This window comes from Leptonychotes weddellii, chromosome 7 (genome assembly GCF_054177405.1).
Source record: "Leptonychotes weddellii isolate Sample4059 chromosome 7, ASM5417740v2, whole genome shotgun sequence".
In the NCBI taxonomy this organism is placed as follows: domain Eukaryota; kingdom Metazoa; phylum Chordata; class Mammalia; order Carnivora; family Phocidae; genus Leptonychotes; species Leptonychotes weddellii.
Window position 1 is genome coordinate 70,848,682 of NC_138375.1, and position 25,798 is coordinate 70,874,479.

A 25,798-nucleotide genomic window follows, 5' to 3' on the forward strand; every position below is an offset into this window, starting at 1 on the left:
AAGAGAAAAAGATACAAGGACCAAATGGAGAAGATAGAAAACAACAAGATGCTACCAGATAATCCAACCACATCAATAATCATTGGGAATGTCAATGATCTAAACCCACAAGTTAAAGGATAATTTTACATTAAAAAATAAGTAATGATGCAACTATATGTTGTCAATAAGAAATCCACTACAAATATAACATATGAATATGTTATGGTAAGAGGATGGAGAAAGATGCAATCGATTATTAACCAATAGAAATCTGGAATAACTATTTCAGACAAATTATACTTCAGTACAAGAAATTTTTTCAGGGATAGGTGGGAGCATTACATAATGATAAAAAGGGAAAATTTTACCAAATTTGTATGCATGTGTCAACAGAGCATCAAAATACACGGGGAAATAATGGATAGAAATGAAAGGACAAATAGATGAATTTGTAACTGTAACTGGAGACATCAATATGCCTCTCAAAAACTGAAAGAACAAGTAGCCAGAAATCCAATAAAGAAATAGAGAACCCAAAAAATACTATCCATCACTTGGATCCATTTGAGAGTTCTGGAACACTCCATCTAACAATAGTGGAATACACATTCTTCTCAAGTGCACATGGAACATACATCTAGGTAGACTGCATCCCTGAGTATAAATCCTTAATCAATTGAAAAGAACAGAAATTATGCAAAATATGTTTTTGGACTGTAACAACATTAAACTAAATTAACAGAGAGGTAGCCAGAAAATCTCCCAGTTATTTAGAAATTTAAAAAAAAAAACACATCTATCTAATGCATGAGTTGAAGAGAAAGTCTCAAGGGCAATTTAAACTAGCTGCTTTTTCTAACTTTCCTCTTAGCTTTAAAGAATAGTGATGGATAGCAGCAGTGACACTTTGAATGGTAAAGTTATACATCTGTGCTAGAGGAGTTTTCAGCCTCTCTCTATATATTCCCTGCCTACCTACCCAAGATGAGCCTTCCACAGTACCATTTTGGGTGGTAATAAAAATGAATGTCAGATTTTGACCGCTCACCTTCCTTCCCCTCTAATACTGGGAGAAGGATAGCTATTATAGAGTTTAAGAGCAGTAATGATTTTTATTTTTATTTTTTTATTTTTTATTTTTTTTTATTATTTGACAGAGAGAGAATGAGAGAAAGAGAGCACATGAGAGGGGGGAGGGGCAGAGGGAGAAGCAGGCTCCCCGCTGAGCAGGGAGCCCGATGTGGGACTCGATCCCGGGACTCCGGGATCATGACCTGAGCCGAAGGCAGTCGCTCAACCGACTGAGCCACCCAGGTGCCCCGAGCAGTAATGATTTTTAAATGTGCTTTCTTTGTAGACCTGTTAAGATACAATGGTAGGTATCGAATTTCTGCTACTGTCTTTCCTTCCTTATTCATATTTGTTTTGGTAGGATATTACTAAGAAGGTTCTGTCATCAGTTTCTCTCTGTTCTTTTACTTGGAAAATTTTTCCAAGTATTTGCAGGTTTTTTTTTTTTAATTGTTCCACAGTTTGTTTATAGTGAAAGGTTTTTCATTCAACAATAAGTTTATAAAATTTTTGACAGGATTTCAATTTGACCAACTCAATTAATGGCTTTATGGGCCTAATTTCAAGATGAATCATCAATTTCAAAGGTAAGGGAAGGAATTTGGTATGAAATGAAGTCATATTCAGAGTTGTGGGTGATTTCTAAGCCCACTGTGCAATTCTAAATCTAATCATAAAAAATAAAATTAAGAGATTATTTGCTCAGCCTCTTCCTTACAAAAAGAAGATTTCCAAAAGTACTACACTAGGAGCAACAAGTGATAATAGCAATTTCTTAATTTAGTCCATTAGATTTTCCTTTTATCATCCTATTTCTCTATTACCTTTTAAATAATATTTTATCTTGCAAGGAAACTTTGAAGATGTATCTTCTGATAGAACTTTGAGAGAACGTTGCTCATGTTTGATACATGAGCCCACTTAAAAACCCTAGTTATGACTCAGAGTACTTTTCATCATTATTTTCTCTTAAAATTCCTAATATATTTCATGGTCTCATGTAATTTAAAGGGTAAACACAACTTTAGTTAGTGAAGAGATCCAAAAGATTATTTCTCATTTTGTTAATTCTTTTCTATTGTTATTTCTTCTGAATCTCTGATAGCTTTTTTTCCCTTATTTTCCTTTTTTTCTTAGGCAACTATGAAAATATTAAGCATCAAAAGCAGTATGGAATTTTTATCTAACATTACAAATTAAACAGTCAGTAGGGGTGCCTCGGTGGCTCAACTGGTTAAGCATCAGTTCAGGTCATGATCTTGGGGTCCTAGGATCGGGTCCCACATTGGGCTCTCTGCTCAGCAGGGAGTCTGCTTCTCCCTCTCACACTCCCTTTCCCTCTCTTTCTGTAAATAAATAAAATCTTAAAAATATCATAAAATAAAAATTAAATTAAACAATAAGTATTCTGCTTTAGTTTAGAATGTTGAAGTCTGGGTTTATTTAAGGGCTTTTATATTTTATTATAATATATAAATTGTATATGTTATTATATAGTTGATAATATAAATTTTTTATTATATAGAGAGAATATGAACACTAATGGTCATAACTAATGGATCAAAAGCTAACATAATCCCATTAAATATACCAATGGAAAAAAACAGAGAGAGAGAGAAAAAAAACATTTCCAATATATTCAAAATAGGAATACTCCTGGTTTAGTAGAAGCTTTTAGTTGGGTGTAGGACATTAGTGAAATATTGTTGTAAATATATTCCACTAATGGTCATACTCAAATGACTTAAACAAACAGATTAAACAAGGGACTCTTCTTTGTGGGGACCTCCGTAGGCTGTTGGAAGCTGGTTGGCTGTTATCCCTACATTTGTTTGTCTTTCATTTGTTATTTTAAAATAGTTTCAGATTTACAATATGGATGCAGAGACTTTACAGAACGTCAGAGCATAAGTGCAACTTAGGCAGCGTATCACTTCCTTAGAAAGTTCCCATATACTGCCTCAGGACGATCCTTTCAAGCAGATGTCATTGCCATTTAACAGACGGAAAAAAAAAAAAAAATGAAGTAAGGATTTCTCAACCAGCAAGTGTGTCAGCACTAGAATTATGTCTTCATCCACCTTTTTGATACAAAATGAACAAAACTTTTTAAAAATTTTAAAGAGAAGGGAAAAATATTTCACTTGGGCCCAAGTTAGGACAGCTGCCTGGGATACACAGTCTTCACAAAGAAGAGAGTGCTCTGGGGAGGCTACATTTGGTGCAGGGTTATCTATGTTCTTTACGTAAAGAGACAAATCATCATGATGAAGGACATTCCAGAAAGTTACAGACTATCTTATGTTTTTAGTATGTGCAAACTGCATGACTTTAATCTTATGAGAAGCAGGGATTTTTTTCCCCCCTTATCTTTATGTTTAGAATGCTCCTTTTTGGTTAGTTAGTTTTTAATTTATTTATTGGAAGCAGATGTACAGTGTATGCTCAAGGCAGAAATAGAGCCATGCTTTGAGGTTTTTTGGAGTCATTTTGACTTTGGTAAATGTTAAAGTAATAGCTTCCCTGGGAGCCCACAAACAGGGCCTATGAAGGTTAAAAGTTGAGAATTTCCTTTATCAGCTCAACTCCATAGCATTTACCCTTTACTGTATCAACAGAACATAATACCCATTATATTCTTAAGGGGTGGAGTAATACATTCAAAAGGAGACTAGTTCAGGATTAGACACTGGAATTTCAGCACTGGTTTTGCAGCTAACAACCTTTGTGACTTCAGGCATGTAAGTGAACTTCTCTGGGCTTAAATTCCTGCATCTCAGTAAAAAGGAATTGAAGTAGCTAAACCATAAATCTCCACCAAGCTCTAAAATTTTATGATTAGATTCATTCTTCCTATGTTTATAAGCACTGGGCATTTGCCAGAAGCCATTTTAAAGAATGAGAACAGAAAAATCTTACTATTGTAAATTGTCAAAAATGTATGTCATTGTAAACATATGTGTAGGGCCCTGAAGTTTAAGCTTCATTTAGCTTCACTGTAAATCTGCCTTTAGTGACATCACTGAATATGGCTTTGCTGGCATGTTTAGCCAGTGTGGTGGGAAAGAGGAAATGGTGGAATATTTAATGATATTACCCAGAAATTCTCCTGACCCCTTTCCTGTCTGAGGTGTTGATGGGTAAAGAAGTGATCCATTTCTATTAGTAATTCAGAAAAAATGAATTTCTTGCTCTCTTGGAACAATTAAAGAGCCTCTTCTAGAAACTTACTAGAGTGGTAAGACTCACTAGAGTGGTAAGATCATTGGTTGTAAAGCCAAAGAGATGAAGTATTAGGTACTTACTTTCATTTCAAAATTAAGCAGTCAACAGTGCACCTAGTATACTGGCGAAAGCAAGGATTCCCAAAAGCTACTGCAAACAAAAAAAACACACACACATTATCTAAAGACTATGATATGAGCAATTTGGTAATCAAATACGAATGTAATTAGTGACAGGCCACATGACAAATGTGTTTAACAGCTTGAAAGTTGGGGGATAACATTTACATGTAATTCTAAAAATAAATGTGTTAAATGTGGAGAAATCAAGATTAGGTCTCAGGCTACCCTGCCTTTGCCTCATAAACCACGATGAATTGGATCTCACAAAAATTTCATCTCACAAAATCCCACTGGATGTAAACAGAAACTAGCTTATTTTGTTGCAATCTAAAATATTCTGCATACTAAAATAGTTCATAGTTTTGGATGATTTCACATCTGCCTAATGTACCATTCACTTTTGTTTTTGTTTTTTTAAGGAGGATACAGCTTTCAAGCAACAATGAGGACATTTGCTACAATGACATCTCTTTAAGATAAATTGCCAAACCCTTCAAGACCTAAAAAGATGAGGCCGATTATTTCCCACATGTTGGTCAAGGTCACTGAGGAAAAAAAATAGTATAAAAAGTTAATATTGCAGGAAAGACTTAGCATCAAAAATGAAATAATATTTGATACTGAAAAAGATATATTATCCCCATAGCTCTGCCAAATTCAGTGTCTACACAAATTATTATCTCTCTTTTAAGTGTCAGTAAGTTATAGTTCTCTAAGGGCAGCTTTAACTGCTTTCTGTTACTTAGAAATTTCCTCTGTTTTACTTCTCTCAGTCAAAATGACTTCAATTTTTACAATGCCATTTCCTTTTATGTCAGAATTGTGTGCCATGGTATAGAATTTCCAATTGAATATACCTATTCTCTTTCTGTCTACAAAATACACATACCAAATGAATATCTTAAGTATAACTTGCTAAAATAAAGGATGTCACATTTCAGTTGCTCGTGGATACTGATAGTCTTTGTACATATCCTCACTTTAAGAATTGTCAGTTTGCTGGATACAAGAAAAGTTCCCTTACTTGTGGAGGTGATAATGTTAACAACTAATAACTCATAGATTAACACTACAGTGAGCTTTTATTCCTAGAATAAAAGATAAATATATTATGACTCCTCTACTCTTATTTATAATTTTATTATCAGCTCAGTGGAAACTGTCTAAAAATTGCTTTATATATAAATTCAGCCCATTAAATATGGTAAAATTATTGATATTGTTGCAATTATACTATCAACTTTCCTGAACTCAGTTTCTCTGTTCTTTGCTTATAGTTGTGCTTAGAAGTAACTTTCTAGAATCCACATTTCCAATATGTGTTCTAAAATTACTGAAGAAGTAAGAAGTTATATACCTCAGTATTTGTTTGGAACAGGGATATTATATGGATAATATATCTGATAAAAAATATTAGATCTTTACCTGGAAACGTTTAATGGTTGGAGTTTGGGGAATATGGTGACAGCGGTGGTCTTTCCAAATCCCCATTAGACCAACTAAATAGGGAATACAAAATCTCTTGTACAACGTATCCAAAAACTAAATGAAAGTGTCTTTGCTCACTCCAAGATGAAAGCAGGTAGCCAACCATGGGAGCAGGAGTAGGAATCGAGAGCCTTCAGATCATGATGCAAGTTTAACAAGTGTTAAAAAAAAAGGACTGGGTAGGAAGTGTATCAGTCTACATCCCAGTTCTGAGAAAAATTTGACCTGGCCAATGAGCTGCCCATTGGTCAGTCCTGAAGTGGGCAGAAATCAAATGGATCTAGTACTCCATATCAGGCTTAATCTTTGGCTGGGGCAGCCTTGAAGGAGCAGGGCCGTGGAGCCCAAGAGAAACATGCTTTGGTCTGAATGTGATAGAACCAGTGGAGTAACAGCTGGAGGATGAAAGTCAGCTATGCTCCCTGTGAAAGCCTGCGAAAGAGATCTGAGCAGAGCACCTTAATGGCTGAGGCAGTCTACCCATTACAACTATACATGCACTTTTCTAAGCTCTTGCATGGTTTTCTGGGGCCTCTCTTTCTGAGAAGTTTACTGGAATGAAGCACAGCTCCTTTTTTCCACCGTTGTAACTGGGGCCACAACTGAGACCTCCTTCAGATTTTAGAACTTAGTGTCCTAAGAATAAGAGAAATTGACACTGGATATTGAGTAGCCATCTTGTTACTGTCAGGTAAAAAGTGATAAGAATGTAGAGAATATGTATGGGAAAATGAAGACATTGTAAAAATTAAAATAAGTATATCTGATGAAGCTAAGCAGACATTCCAATCTGTATGATTCCAAAAAATCTTAATCTTTAAGATAAAAATATAATTAATGGAGAATTAAAAGTTCAAACTAGACAGATGAAGTGAAAATCAAAAAATATGTTATAATTCTCCAAAGAAATTACAAGATAGAACATACAAAATAGAATTTGAATTACAGAGAATAAAAAATAGTCTATTAGGCTTCTAATGATGATTTCATAAACTTATAGACAATTTAAAGAATATACCATTTAATAAGACAATAGCAATAATTTTCAGAACCAACATAAAATATGTTATCTAACTAAATAACAACAAAACCATAATTGGTCTCAAGCATGGGTCAAGAGCTAATTAACACTAAGGCACACAGAATCAAAAATGACTGAGTTAGCAAGTAAAAAAATGCTGGTTCTAAATCAGATTTGATGATAAGATTACCTATGAAGGAGTAACATACTCATCACAGAGAGCAACAATGTGTTACTGAAATAAAATCTTCAAAGTGCTGAAGGAAAATTACTATGAATATAATTTTATTCCAGCTACACAATCATTAAATAATGTAAGTGAAATAAAAACAGTTTTAGATACAATGAAAGCCAGATAAATTGCAACCCATCTACCTCCACTGAAAGTGCTACTCATGGGTGTAACTCAGCAAGCAGGAAAGGAGATCCAGACAGAGAGAAGGGGGTATAAGAAGTAAAGAAAATGGTAAAACCTATAGGTAAATATACATACATATATATGTGTGTGTGTGTATACATATATATGTGTATATATACACATGACTATTCTGTGTGTATATATTGACAATAACTCAGTGTGGGGTGATTAAAAATATCATAAAAATAAAAATTTAAAAGCAATATGAAAGATGAGAAAACTAACCACATTAGTTTAAGTCTTTATAAATGCCTCTTTTCTAGTACTACAGGAGAATAAATATGTCTATTAATTCAACATCCTCTAAAGATTGTTTTAAGTAATAACTAAAATAATCTTAATAGGTCTATCTCACACTGACAGAGGTAAAAAAAAAATGAATAGAATATAGAACGTATAATTTGGAACAAGTGTTCTTGATCTTAGCATATGGACATTTTGGACCAGGTAGTTCTTTGTTGCATGGGGTTCCGCTATGCTTTGTAGGATATTTAGCAGCATCCCTAGACTTACCCAGTTGATGCTAGTAGCAATCCTCAGTCTGTTTTGACTGCTGTGAGAACCACAAATAGCCTCACTTGAGAACCACTGATCTAAAATAAGGCAGAAAAGGAAAAAAAAGATAGTCAATAGAAAATACAGAATATGTGAGAAGAATAATTTCACATATACTAGAAATCATAATGTAAAGTTTTAAAAATCACTTATTTAAACAGACTCCTGTATTTTAAAAATCACAACAATACAGTGTTTCAAAAAGTCTTATCTAAATCATAATGATTCAGAAGAGTAGAAAATTACAAGGGATGGGCCAAGCAAAATTCCAGACAAATCTATAAAAGAAAGGCAATATAATAATATTACGGGAATTTAAACAGAATAGTATATAAATAAAGGATAGTATCTAAACTATAATCATTCATCAATATATAAAAAGCATATATTGCTACATACCTATTACAATAGACTAAAAGTTATAATGCATGAATTGTTAGAATTCAAAAAATAAACGTATATTTAACATTAATTTTTCTCAAAATGAATCAGCCAGTAAAAAAATAAATACTAAAAACATTGATTAAACAGTAGTTTATATACAGAATACATATTAATATTCTACATATAAATATTACACATTTAACATACAACATGAAATTTAAAACACGTACATGTCTAACTACTTACATCAACATATATGCATTTGTATGCTGACATATAGAGGTAGACAGATCTCAACATGTTAGTAATACTTTCCCAAATTTGATCATGTTTTAGAACATAAAAAAAATTCATAAGAAATAGTAATAAAAACGAGTAAAACTACTAAAAAAATAGTAGTTACCACCATACAAATCATCTTCTTTAAAAACAATATAATTCAATTAAAAATCACTAATTTTAAAAAGTCCCTCCTCCATTCTGTTACATTTTGGGAACTTAAACACTTCTAAAAAGTTCTTCCAGTTGAAGTTCAATCACAATAGAAATTACAAAATAATTGGAAATACACAAAAATGGAAGTTAGAGCGTGTTTCCTCCTCTAAACCCCCTAATCCTACCTTCAGGGTTGGGGAAGAGGCCCACATATTGATGTGACACCCAGCTTCCCCACCATTCAGTCCATCAAAAGCTAACAAAAGAAAGCACACTAACTCAAAGCTAGAGTAGCTTTTCTCCAAGGGGAGCAACAGAAATCCTCCCACCAGAGCAACTGGGATTAAGTCCACATTTCCCAGAAACTTTTAGTCCTATCTTTTAGTATAGGCCTAAGCACTATAGCCAAGACCTTATTTTCCCTTGGACAGAGCTCTACCTACCCAGCAAAGTAGAGAAAGCTCCAGAAACTCACTGGGTCATATACTATATTACTCAAAGCCTTGCTACCACTATCTGCAATGAATCCATTGGGACTAATCTCATTATGTCTTTTTTTATCTCAGTTAGCAAAAAACTTCCTAAACTGCTAGGTTATCTTTCTATTTCTACACCTTAATCCAGTAAAGCCCTGTAAATCTCCATCGTTTCTTCTTTTGTAGTCTTCTGTCAACTTCTTAAATTTTATTACTCTATTCCTTAAAATTCAATGTTATGTATGAGTTACACATAAAATTCTCTATACTGTCAATGTATTACCTGAATGGTCCCTTCATTCATTTTGTCCAAATTGCAATCCAGCTATCACCTGGATGTAGTAATTAGTGCATGAATTCCCTCATAGTGTCTCCCAATGGTGGCTTTATTTTTCTCACTAGTGGCTTTATTTTTCTGAGTCCTTATATCACTGTTTTGGAAATGAACTAGGTATTCTTTTATTTCTAAAGTCACATTTAGAGCATATGCCCACCTTTTTAGTAGCCATGTTCAAATGTAATCCCTAATAATTCTCATCTCTTGGTATTCACATTTCTGTGTAGTCCTAGCCCACACTGTGGGAAGTGATAGAGTGTGACTTTCAGAGTAGGTCATAAAAGGCATTGAAGCTTCTGCCTTTTTTCTCTTGAATCACTTGCTCTGAATCTGGCTGTCATGTCCTGAGGACACTCCACCAGCCCTATAACGAAGTCCACATTTTGAGTGAGATTTTCTTCCACCCACCACCATCAACTTGCCAATCATGAGTGAGCAACTTTAGAAGTAAATCTTCCAGGCTCAGTAAGGAAACTCTGATGACCCCAGTCAAGGCTGACATAAAAGTTGCACTATCATAAGAGAAATTTCTAAGGCAGAAGCCTGAAGCAATGCTTCTCTTAAATGCCTGACTGACAGAAACTCTGAAACAATAAATACTTGCAGTGTTTTTATGGTCCCAAATTTTAGTTAATTGGTTGCGCAGCAAAATGTAAGTAACACAATCATTTTTTTTTCTAAAATCTCCAGCTCTGAATCTCAGGTCAACAAGCTTTATTAACCACCATATCTCATTACTGTCATCATCTGCCTAGTCCTGGGACATCACCTTACATTTTCTAATGATTTTAGCTAATGTCTCACTGTTACTCTTTCACAGACCACTCTAGCAGGAATTCTTCCAAGTTTCCATATATAGAGAGATAATCCTTCCCTACACTCTTTTTTCATATTTTTATTTTCTAATTTGTTGGAGAGAAATAGTATCTCATTGTTTTGGTTGTATTTTTTTTTAACCATGAGTGGGTTTGAAAATGTTTTCATATTTTCAAAAACCATTTTTCTATCTTTTCTGTTGAATCGCCTGTCCATGTATTTTTCTCATTTTCAATCAGAGTTTTGCTACTTAACACATCAGTTTTAAGGCTTTTTTACCATTAGGACTATTAGTCTTTTGTTCTGATTAATGTAAAAGTTTCTTCCCAGTTTCACAGTTTTCACTGATTATTTGATATTGATTTTCACAATACAAAAGCTTTAAAAATATTTTTACGTACTCAAATTCATCAATCCTTTTACTTATTGCCTCTGGATTTTTTAAAACTTAGAAAGCCTTTCCCTGCACTGAGATTCAAGAGAATTTCACCCATATTTCATAGTCATACTTGTATAGTTGTTTTTTACTTTTGTATCTAATCTAACTGAATTTTTTTCTTTACACACAATGTGAGATGTGGATTTTTTTTTATTACAAATGACTACCAAGATGTTCAAGCACTGGGTGTTATATGAAAACAATGAATCGTGGATCACTACATCAAAAACTGATGATGTATTGTATGGTGACTAACATAACATAATAAAATTAAAAAAAAGTCTGAATACTCAAGGCAATCTTGAGAAAGAACAAAGCTGAAGGCATCATGCTTCCTGATTTCAAACTATATTACAGAGCTACAGTAATCAAAACAGTATGGTACTGGCATAAAAATAGATACATCTATCAATGGAACAGAAGAGAGAGCCCAGAAATAAAGCCATACATATACTGTCAATTAATTTATGAAGAATATACACTGGGAGAAGAACAATCTCCTCAATAAATGGTCTTGGGAAAACAACAACCACAAGCAAAAGAATGAAACTAGATCACTATTTTTCATCATACATAAAAATCAACTTGAAATGAATTAAAGACTTGAATGTAAGTCTTTAAACCATAAAACTCCTAGAAGAAAATATAGGTGCTATGCTCCTTGACATAGGTCTTTGCAATTATTTTTTGGATTTGATATTAAAAGCAAAGACAACAGAAGCAAAAACAAACAAATGGGACTATATCAAAAGCTTCTGCACAGCAAAGGAAATTAATAACAAAATGAAAAGGCAATCTACAGAATTGGAGAAAATATTTGAAATCATGTATCTATTAAGAGGTTAGTATCTACAATATATAAAAAATTCATACAAATCTATACCAAAAAAAAAAAACCCAATCCAATTAAAAAATGGACAGAGGATATGAATAGACATTTTTCCAAAGAAAATATACAAATGCCTACCAGGTACATGAAAAGATGCACAACATCACTAATCATCAGGAAATGCAAATCAAAACCACAATGATATACTACCTCATACCTGTTAAAATGGTTATTATCAAAAACAAACAAAACAAAATCCACAAGTATTGGTGAGAATGTGGAGCACAGGGAACCCCTGGTGGGAAAGTAAATTGTCACAGCCAATATGGAAAATGGTATGGAGCTTCCTCAAAAAATTAAATAATTAAAAATAGAATTACCATATGATCTAGCAATTCCACTTCTGGTATTTACTGGAAGGAAATGAAAACATTAACTCAAGAAAATATGGGGGGGATATATATATGGATATATTATTCAGCCATAAAAAAAAAGGAAATCCTGCCATTTACAACAACATAGATTGTGCCTGAGGGCATTATGCTAAGCAAGATATGTCAAGCAGGAAAAAATACCTATGATCTCAGTTATATGTGAAATTTTAATTTTTTAATTTTTTTTAAGATTATTTATTTATTTGACAGAGAGCAACACAGCGAGAGGGGTAACACAAACAGGGGGAGTGGGAGAGGGAGAAGCAGGCTTCCCGCTGAGCAGGGAGCCCAATGCGGGGCTTGATCCCCAGACCCTGGGATCATGACCTGAGCTGAAGGCAGACGCTTAAGGACTAAGCCACCCAGGTGCCCCTGTATGTGAAATTTAAAAAAAAAAAGAATTTAAACGGAGATCAAATTGATAGTTGCCAGAGGCAGGGGGTGAGGATGGGTGAAATGGGTGAAGAGATCAAAAGGTACAAAGCCCTTAATGAGATAAATAACTGATGGGGATGTCATGTACAGCATGGTGATTATAGTTAATAATACTGTATTATATATTTGAAAGTTGCTTTGAGAGTAGATCTTAAAAGTTCCCATCACAAGAAAAACGTTCCTAGCTTTCTGTGGTGACGAATGTTAACTAGACTTACTGTGTTCATATTGCAATATATTGCATATATATACGCACAATGTGTGTGTATATATCTATATATCTATATGTATATATATATATCTCAAATCATGTACAGTTGAAACTAATATAATGTTATGTCAATTATATCTGAAAAAATAGTGGAAAAAAATCTAAATTCTATCAGACCTCAAGAAAACGCTGGAACTATATTGGTTACGAAACTAAGACCTGCATCCCATCAAAAGTGGAAGGAAGGAAAAAGAGAAGGGGAGAAAAAATAAAGCTTTACTCAACCACTGTATAAATAAATAACCTCCAAAGCTTAATATTCCAAGTCTGTTTTGGCATAAAGTAGTGGTTTGGGGATCAGAAACATGTATAATATAATCCTTTAAAAAAATCTATTTTTGACATCTGGTATCTGCTCAGAGATGAGACACCTGGAAAGAATTTCGATTTTACAGGGGAAAAAAGGCCAGACAAACTACAAATTCACAACTTCCCTTGAACCTACCTGGGCACTGAGGTTTCAGGTGAACAAAATCTAAGGAGGTGCCTGCAGGGAAAGATGGGACAGAGACGGGTGCCTGGGTGGCTCAGTCGTTAAGCGTCTGCCTTCTGCTCAGGTCATGATCCCAGGGTCCTGGGATCAAGTCCCACATCAGGCACCCTGCCCTACAGGAAGCCTGTTTCTCCCTCTCCCACTCCCCCTGCTTGTGTTCCTGCTCTTGCTATCTCTGTCTCCGTCCAATAAATAAATAAAATCCTAAAAAAAAAAAAAAAAAAGATGGGACAGAGGCAGTGGCTTATTGGGCAATTAGCTACAAGGTAGAGTTTATTTAGCAGAGGCTATGAATTGGTGGATATCAGGAGTGCACTGCTGAGGGAGTGGGAAACCCCTTATGGGCCACAGAAACTGGGGAGTCCAATTCCTCTTCAGGATTTTCTCCTTGAACCCCATCAGGTGCTCATGGAAATTACTGGATAAAGTTATAAGAAGATGTCGTTAACACTGCAGATTTAGAGAAAGAATGGCAGGTACGGGGGGAAGGGCATGCAGTTCTACTTGTTCCTTTCTCCACTCTATCCCTTCTGGAATAAAAGTTTCAATATGTGGAGGTTAAAAGCAATAAACACTATCACTGTTGGACACTGAAATAAACATATTACGTCTAAAGGAAAGGGACAGAAACACAAACACAAAAACAAAACCTTGCACCTGGAAGAGGAGTAGAAATATGAGAGGTGGGCCCAGAAACACATCTAGGGAAGGGTAGGGGCACCAAGAGGAATAGGAGCTGAGACTCAGGGACTTAATGCTTGCCTAAGACACAGGCTAAATCAGAAAGACAAAGTACATTCTCCCCGCAACACCAGGCTACGAAGAGTTGAATATTGTATTAGAATTCTTCAGAGAAAAGAATCAATAGAGTGTATACACAGTACCCTCAATATTGCAGAATTTTCTGATTAAATTTTCAGCCACAAAACAGCTGCTTTCTGCTTTGTCTGCTTCTCACTCCCTGCACTTGCCCTTCAGGGGCTGGCTAATGCCTTATGTGCGTTATTGTTTATAAAATATTGGGTTCATGCACGGTTTTTATAGTTGTTTTTTCCTTCATGATTATGTCTCGTGTCCTGGCAGCATGGTAATGCTGAACTGTGTCTAATTATGTTCTTCCTAACTCACTAAGAACTCAGCAGGACCTAGGTTACTACTTTCTCTCAAATTCTAAATATTTTTCAGGAGTCAGCAAATATCAGATTTTCTGAAACATAATTTCATTGATGAATCTGGAGGGTTTTTTTAGTGTCCTGTTCTCAGAGATCTTAGCCTCTTAATTTCTGGCTCTCTTTGATGTTTCCTGGCAACTTTCAAGAGCTGTTTGTTTTCAATTTTTAAACCGAGGTTTTATAATTATTAGTGGTGGAGATTGCATCTTACATTTTGTTGAGCTCATTGATAATGTTTCATCTAATGTCCTTCTTTCTATTAAATCTTTGTTCTTGGGTATGAAATGGTTTTTTGGTTACTTTTGTCATATTGCTTTCTCATGCTGTTCACTTTTTTTTTTTTTTAAAGATTTTATTTATTTATTTGACAGAGACAGAGACAGCAAGAGCAGGAACACAAGCAGGGGGAGTGGGAGAGGGAGAAGCAGGCTTCCCTTGGAGCAGAGAGCCCGATGCGGGGCTCGATCCCAGGACCCTGGGATCATGACCTGAGCCGAAGGCAGACGCTTAACGACTGAGCCACCCAGGCGCCCGCTGTTCACTATTCTTAAATTTGGTAAGTCTCAGATGAGTGCATTTTTCATATGCTTTAATCTGTTTGTAGATCCTGATTCACAATACAGTTTTCCTTTATTACTTATTACTGAGGGTAGTGTATGTGTGTATGTGGTGGGGTGAAATATGGGATATACAGCTGAAAATGGTGTAGTCAAACCTACCTCCAATGACTGGGAGTTTATGTTGAAAATTATGTTTAGTGTTTGATCATTTGGAATCTTGATCTCCTCATGCCTAGCAGATATAACAAAATCTATGTATATGTCCTCACCTCTCCTAAGCACAAATCTGAAATTACTGCTCACGACTGAAAGAATAACTTTCTACTGTTAAATCCTTATGCTAGGGGCGCCTGGGTGGCTCAGTTGGTTAAGCGACTGCCTTCGGCTCAGGTCATGATCCTGGAGTCCCGGGATCGAGTCCCGCATCGGGCTCCCTGCTCGGCAGGGAGCCTGCTTCTCCCTCTGACCCTCCTCCCTCTCATGCTCTCTGTCTCAAATAAATAAATAAAATCTTTAAAAAAAAAAAAAATCCTTATGCTGAGGAGATGTGAACAGTGGGGAAAAATTATTATTTTGTATAAATAATCCTAACACAGTATTACCAGAAATAATTCTAGTATTATAATAAATCTTGCCTCCAAAGGATATATCCAAGTCCCAATCCCTGGACTCTGTGCATATTATCCTATTTGGAAAGAAGAGGTTTAAAGATGCAATTAAGTTTGAAATGGGGATAGCATTCCAAATTATCCAAGTGGGCACTCAATCCAATAGGAGACAGACAGTGACAGAAGAGAAGACAGACACCCGGAGGAGAAGGGAATGTGAAGACAGAGGCAGAATCTGACAGAGACATGAATGCCAAAGAAGGCCAAGGATAGCTGACAGCCACAAGAAGCTGGGGAACGGAAAAAAATAGATGCTCTCCTAGAGCCTTCGTGGGGACTACAGAGCTGCTGATACCATGTTTGTCGACTTCTGACATCCAGAACTACAAAAGAATAAATTTCTGTAGTTTAGATGCCCCCAAACCAGGGTAATTTGTTATAGCATTCTTAGGAAACAGTTACCTTCCTCTTTCTGGAAGATAACACTTCTAGTTTTTGAATGTCTGTGAAAACAGTCATTTTTTTCCCCAGTATACCTCCCTATAAATGTTAAAAATTTGGTTAACTTCTTCAATATTATCCAATCCACTAGCCATTTTTCAGAGATGCCTCATGAAATTTGAGCTATTAAGTGCTTTTATTGCTTAGAAACAGAAGAGAAGGCTGCCTGCCACAGTGGTCGATCCACTATCTTAAAAACAATCTTCATCATATACTGAATATACTAATTCTAATCCATTTAATTAACAGTTAACATATTAAAATAAAGTTATTTAGAAGGAATTTTAATTTCAATTGCTAGTAATTGTTCAATTTCATTTTTAACTGTTTTCATTGTACTTAAATTGCTTGAATAAAAAAAAGATAATTATAAATCACATAAAAAGAACACTACAACTAGTTTTCCTGTCTAGCGTGTCTTCCTTTTTACATGTAATTCCTGTTGGAGTTACTCCATCTATGTATGAAAGAATGAAAAGTATAGAAATTAAATACTATTGTGCAAAAAGAATGTGGATATCATGCTATTCAACTTAGAAATTTGCTTGGGAAGGCATTTCTAACAGAATTTCTTAACCTTGGGGATTGCCAGAAGAAGCTGAAGTGATAGTGTTAAGTGAAAGTTTACAATCCCTTTAGTAGAGACAGAGAATTAAACTCCACTTAGCAAGTTTCACTGTTTCCCTTAAAGCTGCTTTCATTGCTAAAGCAAAAAAAAAAAAAAAAAAAAAGGATAAAATTAAACAAATAAATTATTTTCACAAGTTTCAGGGAGATTTACATAATCTAGACCTTTCTTAAGTTTCATTTTATACTTTGGAGTTTTGAGAGCTTTGATTTTTAAACACATGACAGATAAGATTCAGCCTTAGAAGACTGCGCTTTGACACTATGAATCGGTCATATCACACACACTGAGATTTATTGTCATTTACAGTCACTTTGTACTCAAGGTAGAGGTTTAAAGCATTGGTTGTTAACACCTGTATTACAGACTTTGAAGAAACCCCTAGGGTTTGTCAGTCAGTTATGCAAGTTGAGATAGTAAATAACGAACTCAATTGCCAGGGCAGAAAAGACACATTATTTTTGTAGAGTTTAACAACCAAGACAAAATTACTGGTCTCATGACAGAAGCTTAAGTCCTATAATTAAACTTATTACCCTGTGACCTTGGATGCTGATTGTCCATTTGATGTTGAAACCAGCTGCTGACTCACAGGTTCCAGGTGGCACAGATAGAACCTGACAGTGAAAACTGGTCAAAGATTCTGCCTGTTTCGGGGTATTAGAAACCATTCACCAACACAAATGAACCATTCACAGTGATTCTACATGGTTAAATGTGTGAAAAGAGAGAATTGTAGTAAGGAAAATAATTTGTGATTTGACTATTATCTGGGCTCGTTTCTTAACCTCGGGGATTGCCAGAAGAAGCTGAAGTGATGTTGGTAAGGGAGTTTACAATCACTTTAGTAGAGCTGGAGAATTAAACTCCATTAGCCTTATTTCAAATGAAGCTTTATATCATATTAAGGAGTGAATAAACATGCTTTAAAAGAGCTTGTTTTTGAGAACCATAAGATGATTAAACAAACACTTAACAATCTGACTTGTAAATACTTTCTTGATAACCTTTGGTCTCTCTGGAAGGACATGTTTACAGAATATTTTTCTAGAAGCCTGGAGGCTATCATATATAACTGACAAACACCAATAAATGAATCTCTTGTTGGGGCGCCTGGGTGGCTCAGTCAGTTAAGCAGCTGACTCTTGGTTTCAGCTCAGGTCATGATCTCGGGGTTGTGAGACTGAGCCCCGCGTCAGACTCCCTGTTCAATGAGGAGTGTGCTTGAAGATTCTCTCCCTCTGCTCTGACCCAAACACACACTCTCTTTCTGGCTCTCTCTCAAACAAATAAAATCTTTAAAAAAATGAATCTCTTGGGAAGATGGAATAGAGCATACCTATCAACTATTAGACATTGAGTATGATTATCTATACATACAGATCATCAGATCTTACATATATCCTTTGATTACAAAAATAAGTAACAAAAAATCCTTACTTGAGGAATATTATATAACTGAAAAGCAATTCCACAGTATAACCCCCGAACTTTAGCCGACAAATCACAATATACAATTTTTCCCTGATACTCCAATTTCCATGCTGTTTGGAGCTAATATTGTTTAGTGCTTAATTCTAGCATAAGTCCTTAATGACTCTGGTAACAAGGTCCCAGCGGGTAAGAAGTAACATCCTGGTTTTCATGTGTCTGAACAACCCCACAGATCTACCCGAGCGTTTTGCTACTCCCACTGCTTCTCTCCACCTACTGTTTCAGCAGCCAGTAATATAAAGGGATCATCACAGCAAATGTTTTTTGTACTTTACATCTCCCTATTCCCCAAAGTGACTGTTGCTCATATGAGTCCTTTAGTCTGAAACGTGTCTTGCTCCCTATGGGTTACAGATATTTAAAGTAAAGCTCAGATGTAAGAACAGTGCTAAATATACCCTAAAGTTCTATGTTTTGTTTTTCAAATATAAGAAGACTACTTACAGACTTGCAAAATAGAGACTACATGTCAAAATATATACTTGTTATAAACAATAGTATTAGTTGTTTTTGTCACAGTTATTATTTTTATTATTCCATTCTGGCTTAATAATATTAAGGACTTAACATTTAGAAATCTCGGTATATTACTTAATGATATTTTTATAAATTGAATGTCATTAGAAATTTTGATAATTGTACTTATCATTTATCATAGACTTTAAAGTTTATAAATAACTTTCCATTAAAATTTTTGTATTTAGCATTAGAGAAGTTCACTTCATCAGTGGTTAAAGTAATTATATTTCTTTTAATGATAAAATGTTTTAAGTAACTGATAAAAATAATGTATGTCTTGGGCGCATGGGTGGCTCAGTCGGTTAAGCATCTGCCTTTGGCTCAGGTCATGACCCCCAAGTCCTGGGATCAAGCCCTGCATCAGGCTCCTTGCTCAGTGGGGAGTCTGCTTGTCTCTCTGCCCCTTCCCTGCCTCAGGCTCTCTCTCTCTTTGTCTCTCTCTCTCAAATAAATAAAAATAAATAAAATCTTTAAAAAATAATAATGTATGTCCTAAATAAACTTTCCTTCATTCTTTATTACATGGGTTCAATATAGATGTTCCTATTTCTGATTTTTATTTCTTCTCCTCCAACCATCCTCAAAACATACCTATTTTAAATTGTTAACAATGTAACAATTTCTTTAACCATTTCTTTAATTTTCTTTAATTATTTGCTTCAATGTTAAACTCTCATTCTAATTTTTCTACTAAGTACATTATGTAATCAACCAATTAATTTGAAGACCTATGTCAATGAAGCATAAAGTGCAAATAATTCAAGCAAATAAATTTTCAAATGGAAAGAGAATTCTATCACCAAATTGACAGTTGCTTACAGGATGAGAAATTACACAAAAGAAAATGATCTGGAAATTAGATAAAACCCTTGGATGGCACATAAGCCACAAAAATAGATTTTTATTTCACATGCAAAGTCATATTTGGTATCATACCCTAGAGCTTATTTTCTTTCATTACATCACATTGCAGAGAATATTTTTTCACAATTTCCATTGCTTCTTTCGTTCTTTTCCATATTCTTCTCATACTCATAGGGCACATACTCTCAAACAATCTGTTTAAACTCTAGTCTCATCTAAAATTCTAATGTCACTTGGAATAAAGTGGAAAAAATAGTGTAGCAGAACTCTGTTCACTCTTTAAGCTGTGTTTTAAAGTCCACACAAGAGCTAGTTGTTACATATTACAATAGATAGGTTTTGCTTCAGAGGCTTATTACTTTTACTGATTAACACTACAGTTGATTTACCGTCTTTCATCTGCCTAGAGAATGCCGGATTCTTTCAGGAAAAAGGTAAAGGTTGTTGAAAAAAACACTTGCCAAATGGTATCCATTAGAGTATAACAGAAAGGAAGTTACTTCTCTTCTAGCTGAATAAGACTGAATAAGTAGTCCCGTGAACAAATCTGCAGACAAGCAAAAGCTTAAGCACTGTGTAATTATAAAAGAATAGATAGTGATGTTTATACAATCCCCACAAAATTCAGTATTTAAGATAGGCTGGGAAAATAATCATGCAGATAAATTGCAGTTATTTTGTTGTTTTTAGGTTGGGAAATTTGCAGTTTCTACTGCTATTTTTTTACTTTCTTACATATTTTTTTCAGTCTATATATTTAGAAAGAACTATGTATAAAGATAATGGCATCCCACAAATTCTGGTTTGTTCTAATGCAGAACTCAAATTTTCAGCTATGTAGTCACTATTAAAAAATCATATGTCTCTCTTTAAAATAATTTGAGATGCATATAAATTGAGTTTCAGAAATATCAATGTGGACAAGACTATAAAGTCAGTAAGAACCATAAAACTCCTGACACTCATGTAGTGCTACTTCCATCTGATTGAGTCATCTTTATAAATAATGGCATATCAACACCCAGCATAATCACTAGGTAGTGTATTAAAAGGTACACTAATATATACATATATATATATTTCTATTTTATAAAATAGTGATTATCTCATTGCATTTAGGACAATTATATCCCTAAAAAATTTTTAACAATACAAAAACAACAACACAATTAAATATCCAAGTACAAGTAAGAAAAATAAAACTTTCAATGTGCCTCAACAGAAAAAAAGAAAATCACTAACTAGGTTTACAATGAAAGGGAATGGACAATGACACTGATCCAGAATGATTTGAAAGGTGATATCCTTAAAAAAAAAAAAAAAAAAAGGTGACATCTTGATAAAGAAGTATTGGTAAATAATGTAGAAAGAAGGGGCACCTGGGTGGCTCAGTCGTTAAGCGTCTGCCTTCAGCTCAGATCATGATCCCAGGGTCCTGGGATCAAGCCCCGCATCCCTGCTCAGCAGAAAGCCTGCCTCTCCCTCTCCCCCTGCTTGTGTTCCCTCTCTCGCTGTGTCTCTCTCTGTCAAATAAATAAAATCTTAAAAAAAAAAAAAAATGTAAATGAGGTCAGACATTAAGACCTCCCTCACCAATATTTAAATATAATTTTTAAAAGTTAGAAAAAAACCCACAAAACAAACTAATATACAAATTGACAATATCAAGGAGAAAATTATAAGTACAGTTTAATGCTGTGAATCTTACAAATAAGTCAGCAAAGAAAACTTTCACTTCTGGCTATATAAGAGTACCTTGTAGGACCAATTCTTATTTAAATGGAATTAGGAGTTGATATCCCAGTGATAAGGAAGGAACAAAGTGAGGTGAATCTCAATTTTTTTGCTAGTTTTCCCCAGAGATATTTACCATATCATAAGTGGCAAAGGTAAAGATATGAAGAGCTGAGCAGAAAGTTGTAACTGAGAGAGTAAGAAATATAAGGGTTTTATGTGGTCAGAGCTGAAGAGACAAGTGATGGTGTTTAGGACATTTATGAATTGAGGTTATAACATCTTAGAGAAAACAAAAAGTCAAATGGAGTCTTACGTTTTGTACAACATTTTCCCTAATCCCTACGATGTGTTTTTATTTGAGTGCAGCAATTAAAAAAGGCTGATAATTAAGTATAAAGTAGAAGGTAAGAGTCTCAGAAGTCAAACAGGGCTTTTGGCAGATTATTACAGAGATCCTTGTGCATATAAGGCGTAGGATCCCTAGAAAAAGAGTAGGGCTTTAGGACAGACTCTGAAGGGAGACGCATTAAAGGAAGAGCACTATGGAAATCAACCAATCAAAATAAAAATGGAAAACTCCTTAGAATCACCTCAATCCAAGAGTGATTCAGATCACCTACCCCTTCTCTAAATGCTTCCAGAACCAAAACATATACTTCGGCAGGAAGATGACGTTATTCAGAATCTCACATAAAATATCTACATTAAGCAAAATTATAATCATACCAGAAAATAAGACCAAGAGAAACACCAAAAAAATAGAAAAAGTCTCCTAGACAATCCAGATATCAGTATTTTCAAATACTGTCTTTAACCATTAATAACAAGGTCAAAAATACAAATGAGATGCAAAATTTCAGCAATAAATTGAAACTTATAAAAGAAACGAAGTGGACCTTCTAAAACTGAAATATATAGTAGATGAAATTATAAATTCAGCAAATGAACTTAAGAGCACATTAGAGGCACTGCTGGGTAGCTCAGTTGGTCAAGCCTCTGACTCTTAGTTTTGGCTCAGGGCCATGGGATCAAGCCCCATGTCAGGCTAGGTGCTCAGCAGGAATCTGAGGAACCTCTCCCTCTCTATCTGCCCCTCCGCCTGCTCTCTTTCTTTAAAATAAATAAATAATATCTTAAAAAAAAAAAAAAGAACAAATTAGACACAACTGAAGAGACAATATTTTAACAGAATGATAGATTAGTAGAAAAGATGCTACTTGGGGCGCCTGGGTGGCTCGGTTGGTTAAGTGACTGCCTTCGGTTCAGGTCATGATCCTGGAGTCCCTGGATCGAGTCCCACATTGGGCTCCCTGCTCAGCAGGGAGTCTGCTTCTCCCTCTGACCCTCCCCCCTCTCATGCTCTCTATCTCATTCTCTCTCAAATAAATAAATAAAATCTTTAAAAAAAAGAAAAGAAAAGATGCTAATTGAAGAAAAGAGACAAATTTAGTATGAAAATACATAAAACAGAATAAGCACTATAGTGGTCATAAATAAAAATATGCAATCCAGAAGAAAGAAGCAGAATAATAGGGCAAAATCTATTAGAAGAGACAGTGGATGAAAAGCTGATAAAACTGAAAAAAAAAAATGGCAAAAGAAATTATTCAGAAAGATTTTAGAAGTTCTACAAAACCCAACAGGATGAATCTGAGAAAACCACACTTAGCATCATAATGAAAGTGTTTAAGAAGAAAATGAAAACAAGAGCTTGAAAGTAACAACAACAACAACAACAACAACAAAACCTGCAATTCACATTTAAAAGAACAACAAAGTAACAAAGCATTGTATTCACAAGGGAAATAATGAATTTCCATCTTCTAAATGCTAAAATAACTGCAAACATAGTATTTTATTTTCTGTGGGAAATAGCCTTCAGAGATACTGACAAATGAAAGACAGTTTCAGACAAACAGAAACTAGAACCTGGAACTGCCACTAGGAGAACATGGCTGGGCATTTCTGACTTGAGTCTTTCATGAGGTAGTATTCAGATACCAGCCAGGGCTGCAGTTATCTCAAGGCTGAAATGGGGCTGGATGATTTGATTCGGCAGTGACTGACTCCCACAGGTTTGGAAGTTAGAATTAGCTATTGATGGGAGACCTCAGTTGTTCTTGAGGACTCTCCAAAAGACAGCTTGAGTGTTCGTACAGCATGCTAGTTGGAGTCTCACTGACTGAACAAAGTAGGGGTCCAAGAAAGAAGCTGGTATGCCTTTTACAAAACAAAATGAATAACAAAAAGCTAGTACTATAACGCGTAATTAGAGAAATGTAAATTAAACTACACTATGATTCAATTTTTCACCTTCAATTTCTCAGATTGCTAAAAAAATTAAAATATCTGTTAAAAATTAAAAATATGAATGACAACATATTCTGAGCATGAATCGGGATAAAAAGGTATCGTATATACTTCAAACTAGGGAAGAATTTGTCAACATCTAACAAAAGTACATTAGCATTAACTTCTGACCCAGCAAATTCACTTCTATGAATTTAGGCTGGAAATAAATCAAATAACAACTTGAAAACACACATTTGCACACTTATGCAATATTAGCTGTAATTAAAAACAGAAAAAGGAAAAAAAAATGAAACACTATCTCCATTGATAGGTGAGTGATTAAACAGACAGTACTTCTGCATGATGAAGCATTATGTAGCTACAAAAAATGATGATGACCTCTATGAATGGATAGGAAGTGATATCCAGGATATATTTTTAACTGAAAGAAGCAAAATACAAAAGAATATCTATAATGAGTCATTTTTTCATTTACTAAAAATGTGGCAAAAATATAAATGTATTTATTCTTTTCTTTGCAAAAATAAAGATAGAGAAAGTAAATCAAATACTAATGGTATTGATTACTTACAAAGAGTGGGTGGCAAGAGGGTTGAAAAGATAGAAGGGTGAAGATGACATTCTCTGTATTCCTCTGTGTACAATTTTCACTTCTGGACCCATATTACTAGTTTCTATACTAGTTTCCATATTTATGTTACTAGTTCACATACCAAAACAAACAGACAAATAAAAAATTGCTGATTCTACAGCTGGAGTTTGAAGAATAAAACTCTGGAACAGCTTTTGTGTATGTGTGTGCCAGAAAATAAAGTCATTAAAATATTGGTAGATCGATATATAGCATACATTTACAAGAGTGCACATGTAAATACACACACATCTATTTACATGCATGTATAACATATAGGTATACTTCATAGTTTGTCTGCTAAGGGAGAGTTGTAAGAAGATAATCTTCAAAGAATAAGCACAATGAGATTTGGGGTTTTAATCACAGTTTCTAAAAATGGAAATTTTGTCTCCTCTTTATATAGATTAGAACCTAATTTTCTCAAATTCCGTTACTGTAACAGAAATGACTACTATATTGTTTCGTTTATTTAGTACTTGCTTCATTGAGGAATAGGTGTTGAATTTTATAAAAGGTATCTGGGGGATATTTCTTAACTTGGTCATGAGATTTTTCTTCAATTACCATTAATGCAGTTAATTAAATTAATGTATTTTGTATTATTGAAACAAATTTCCATTCCTTTATTAAATACTCCATGGCCCTAATATTTCTAAAGCACAAATATTTTACACTTTTAATATTTCATTTTGGATATTTAAATTTATATGTGAAAGTGACATGGACTTATAGTAGTATTACTATTCAGCCTGGTATTAAGACTTCTCTAGCCTTTTATTTTTCTTATTTTTTTTAAGATTTCATTTATTCATTTGAGAGAGAGAGAGCACCAGCTCTCTGGTGGGAGGGAGAGGGAGAAGCCGACTCCCCGCTGAGCTGGGAGCCCGATGTGGGGCTCCATCCCAGGACCTGGAGATCATGACCTGAGTCAAAGGCAGACGCTTAACCAAATGAGGCACCCAGGCACCCCTCTAGCCTTTTAAAATAGGTTAAAGAGTTTTTATTATTGCCTATGACTCAAAACAACTCTGTCCCTTACAGGTTTAAAAGAATGAATATTACAACTATATGCCTGCAGTTTTTAGGTTTGTATTTCTCTTCTCACCCAAGTGATTTTTGAATAAAAGTTTTTCTTTAATTTTCTGGTGGAAGGACTTTTGAGTTTTTTATTGTTTTATTGATGATTTCCAGTTTTACTGCTCTGTGATGAGAGAATGATGTATTTCTATTTCATGAAAATTACTATTTTCTCTCTCACCATCATTTTTTAAATGTTGATATGCATTTGAAAAGGTGATGTATCTTCTGTTATCACTATAGAAATTTGGTACATATCCATAAATCTCAGTGATCATGTTGCTTAACTCTTCTGTGATCCTTTGTTTTACTCCCTAATTCCATTCTCTCTTCCACCCCAGAAGTAAACACTATTGTTCAACTCATGAATTTCTTCCTCATCCACATTTTATAATTTCACTACACATTTATTTGTCTGTAATAAATTAATAGCCTCATCTATGTCTTCCTATATTGGTGA

General features: G+C 34.6%; 1 long non-coding RNA gene across 3 annotated transcripts in view; it reads right to left on the bottom strand.

Moving 5' to 3' along the window:
* The window catches only part of LOC145722642 (uncharacterized), a 120,038-nt gene that overhangs the window by 39,543 nt on the left and 54,697 nt on the right, over window positions 1-25,798 (bottom strand). Inside the window, exons 2-3 of one of the 3 annotated variants that reach the window (XR_014147039.1) lie at window positions 7,841-7,920; window positions 4,359-4,428 (exon numbers count right to left, since the gene is read on the bottom strand). This is a non-coding gene — a long non-coding RNA (uncharacterized LOC145722642). Of the gene's footprint in view, window positions 1-4,358; window positions 7,921-25,798 lie in introns of all 3 variants that reach the window. The other 2 variants (XR_014147038.1, XR_014147037.1) reach the window with 2 other exon arrangements.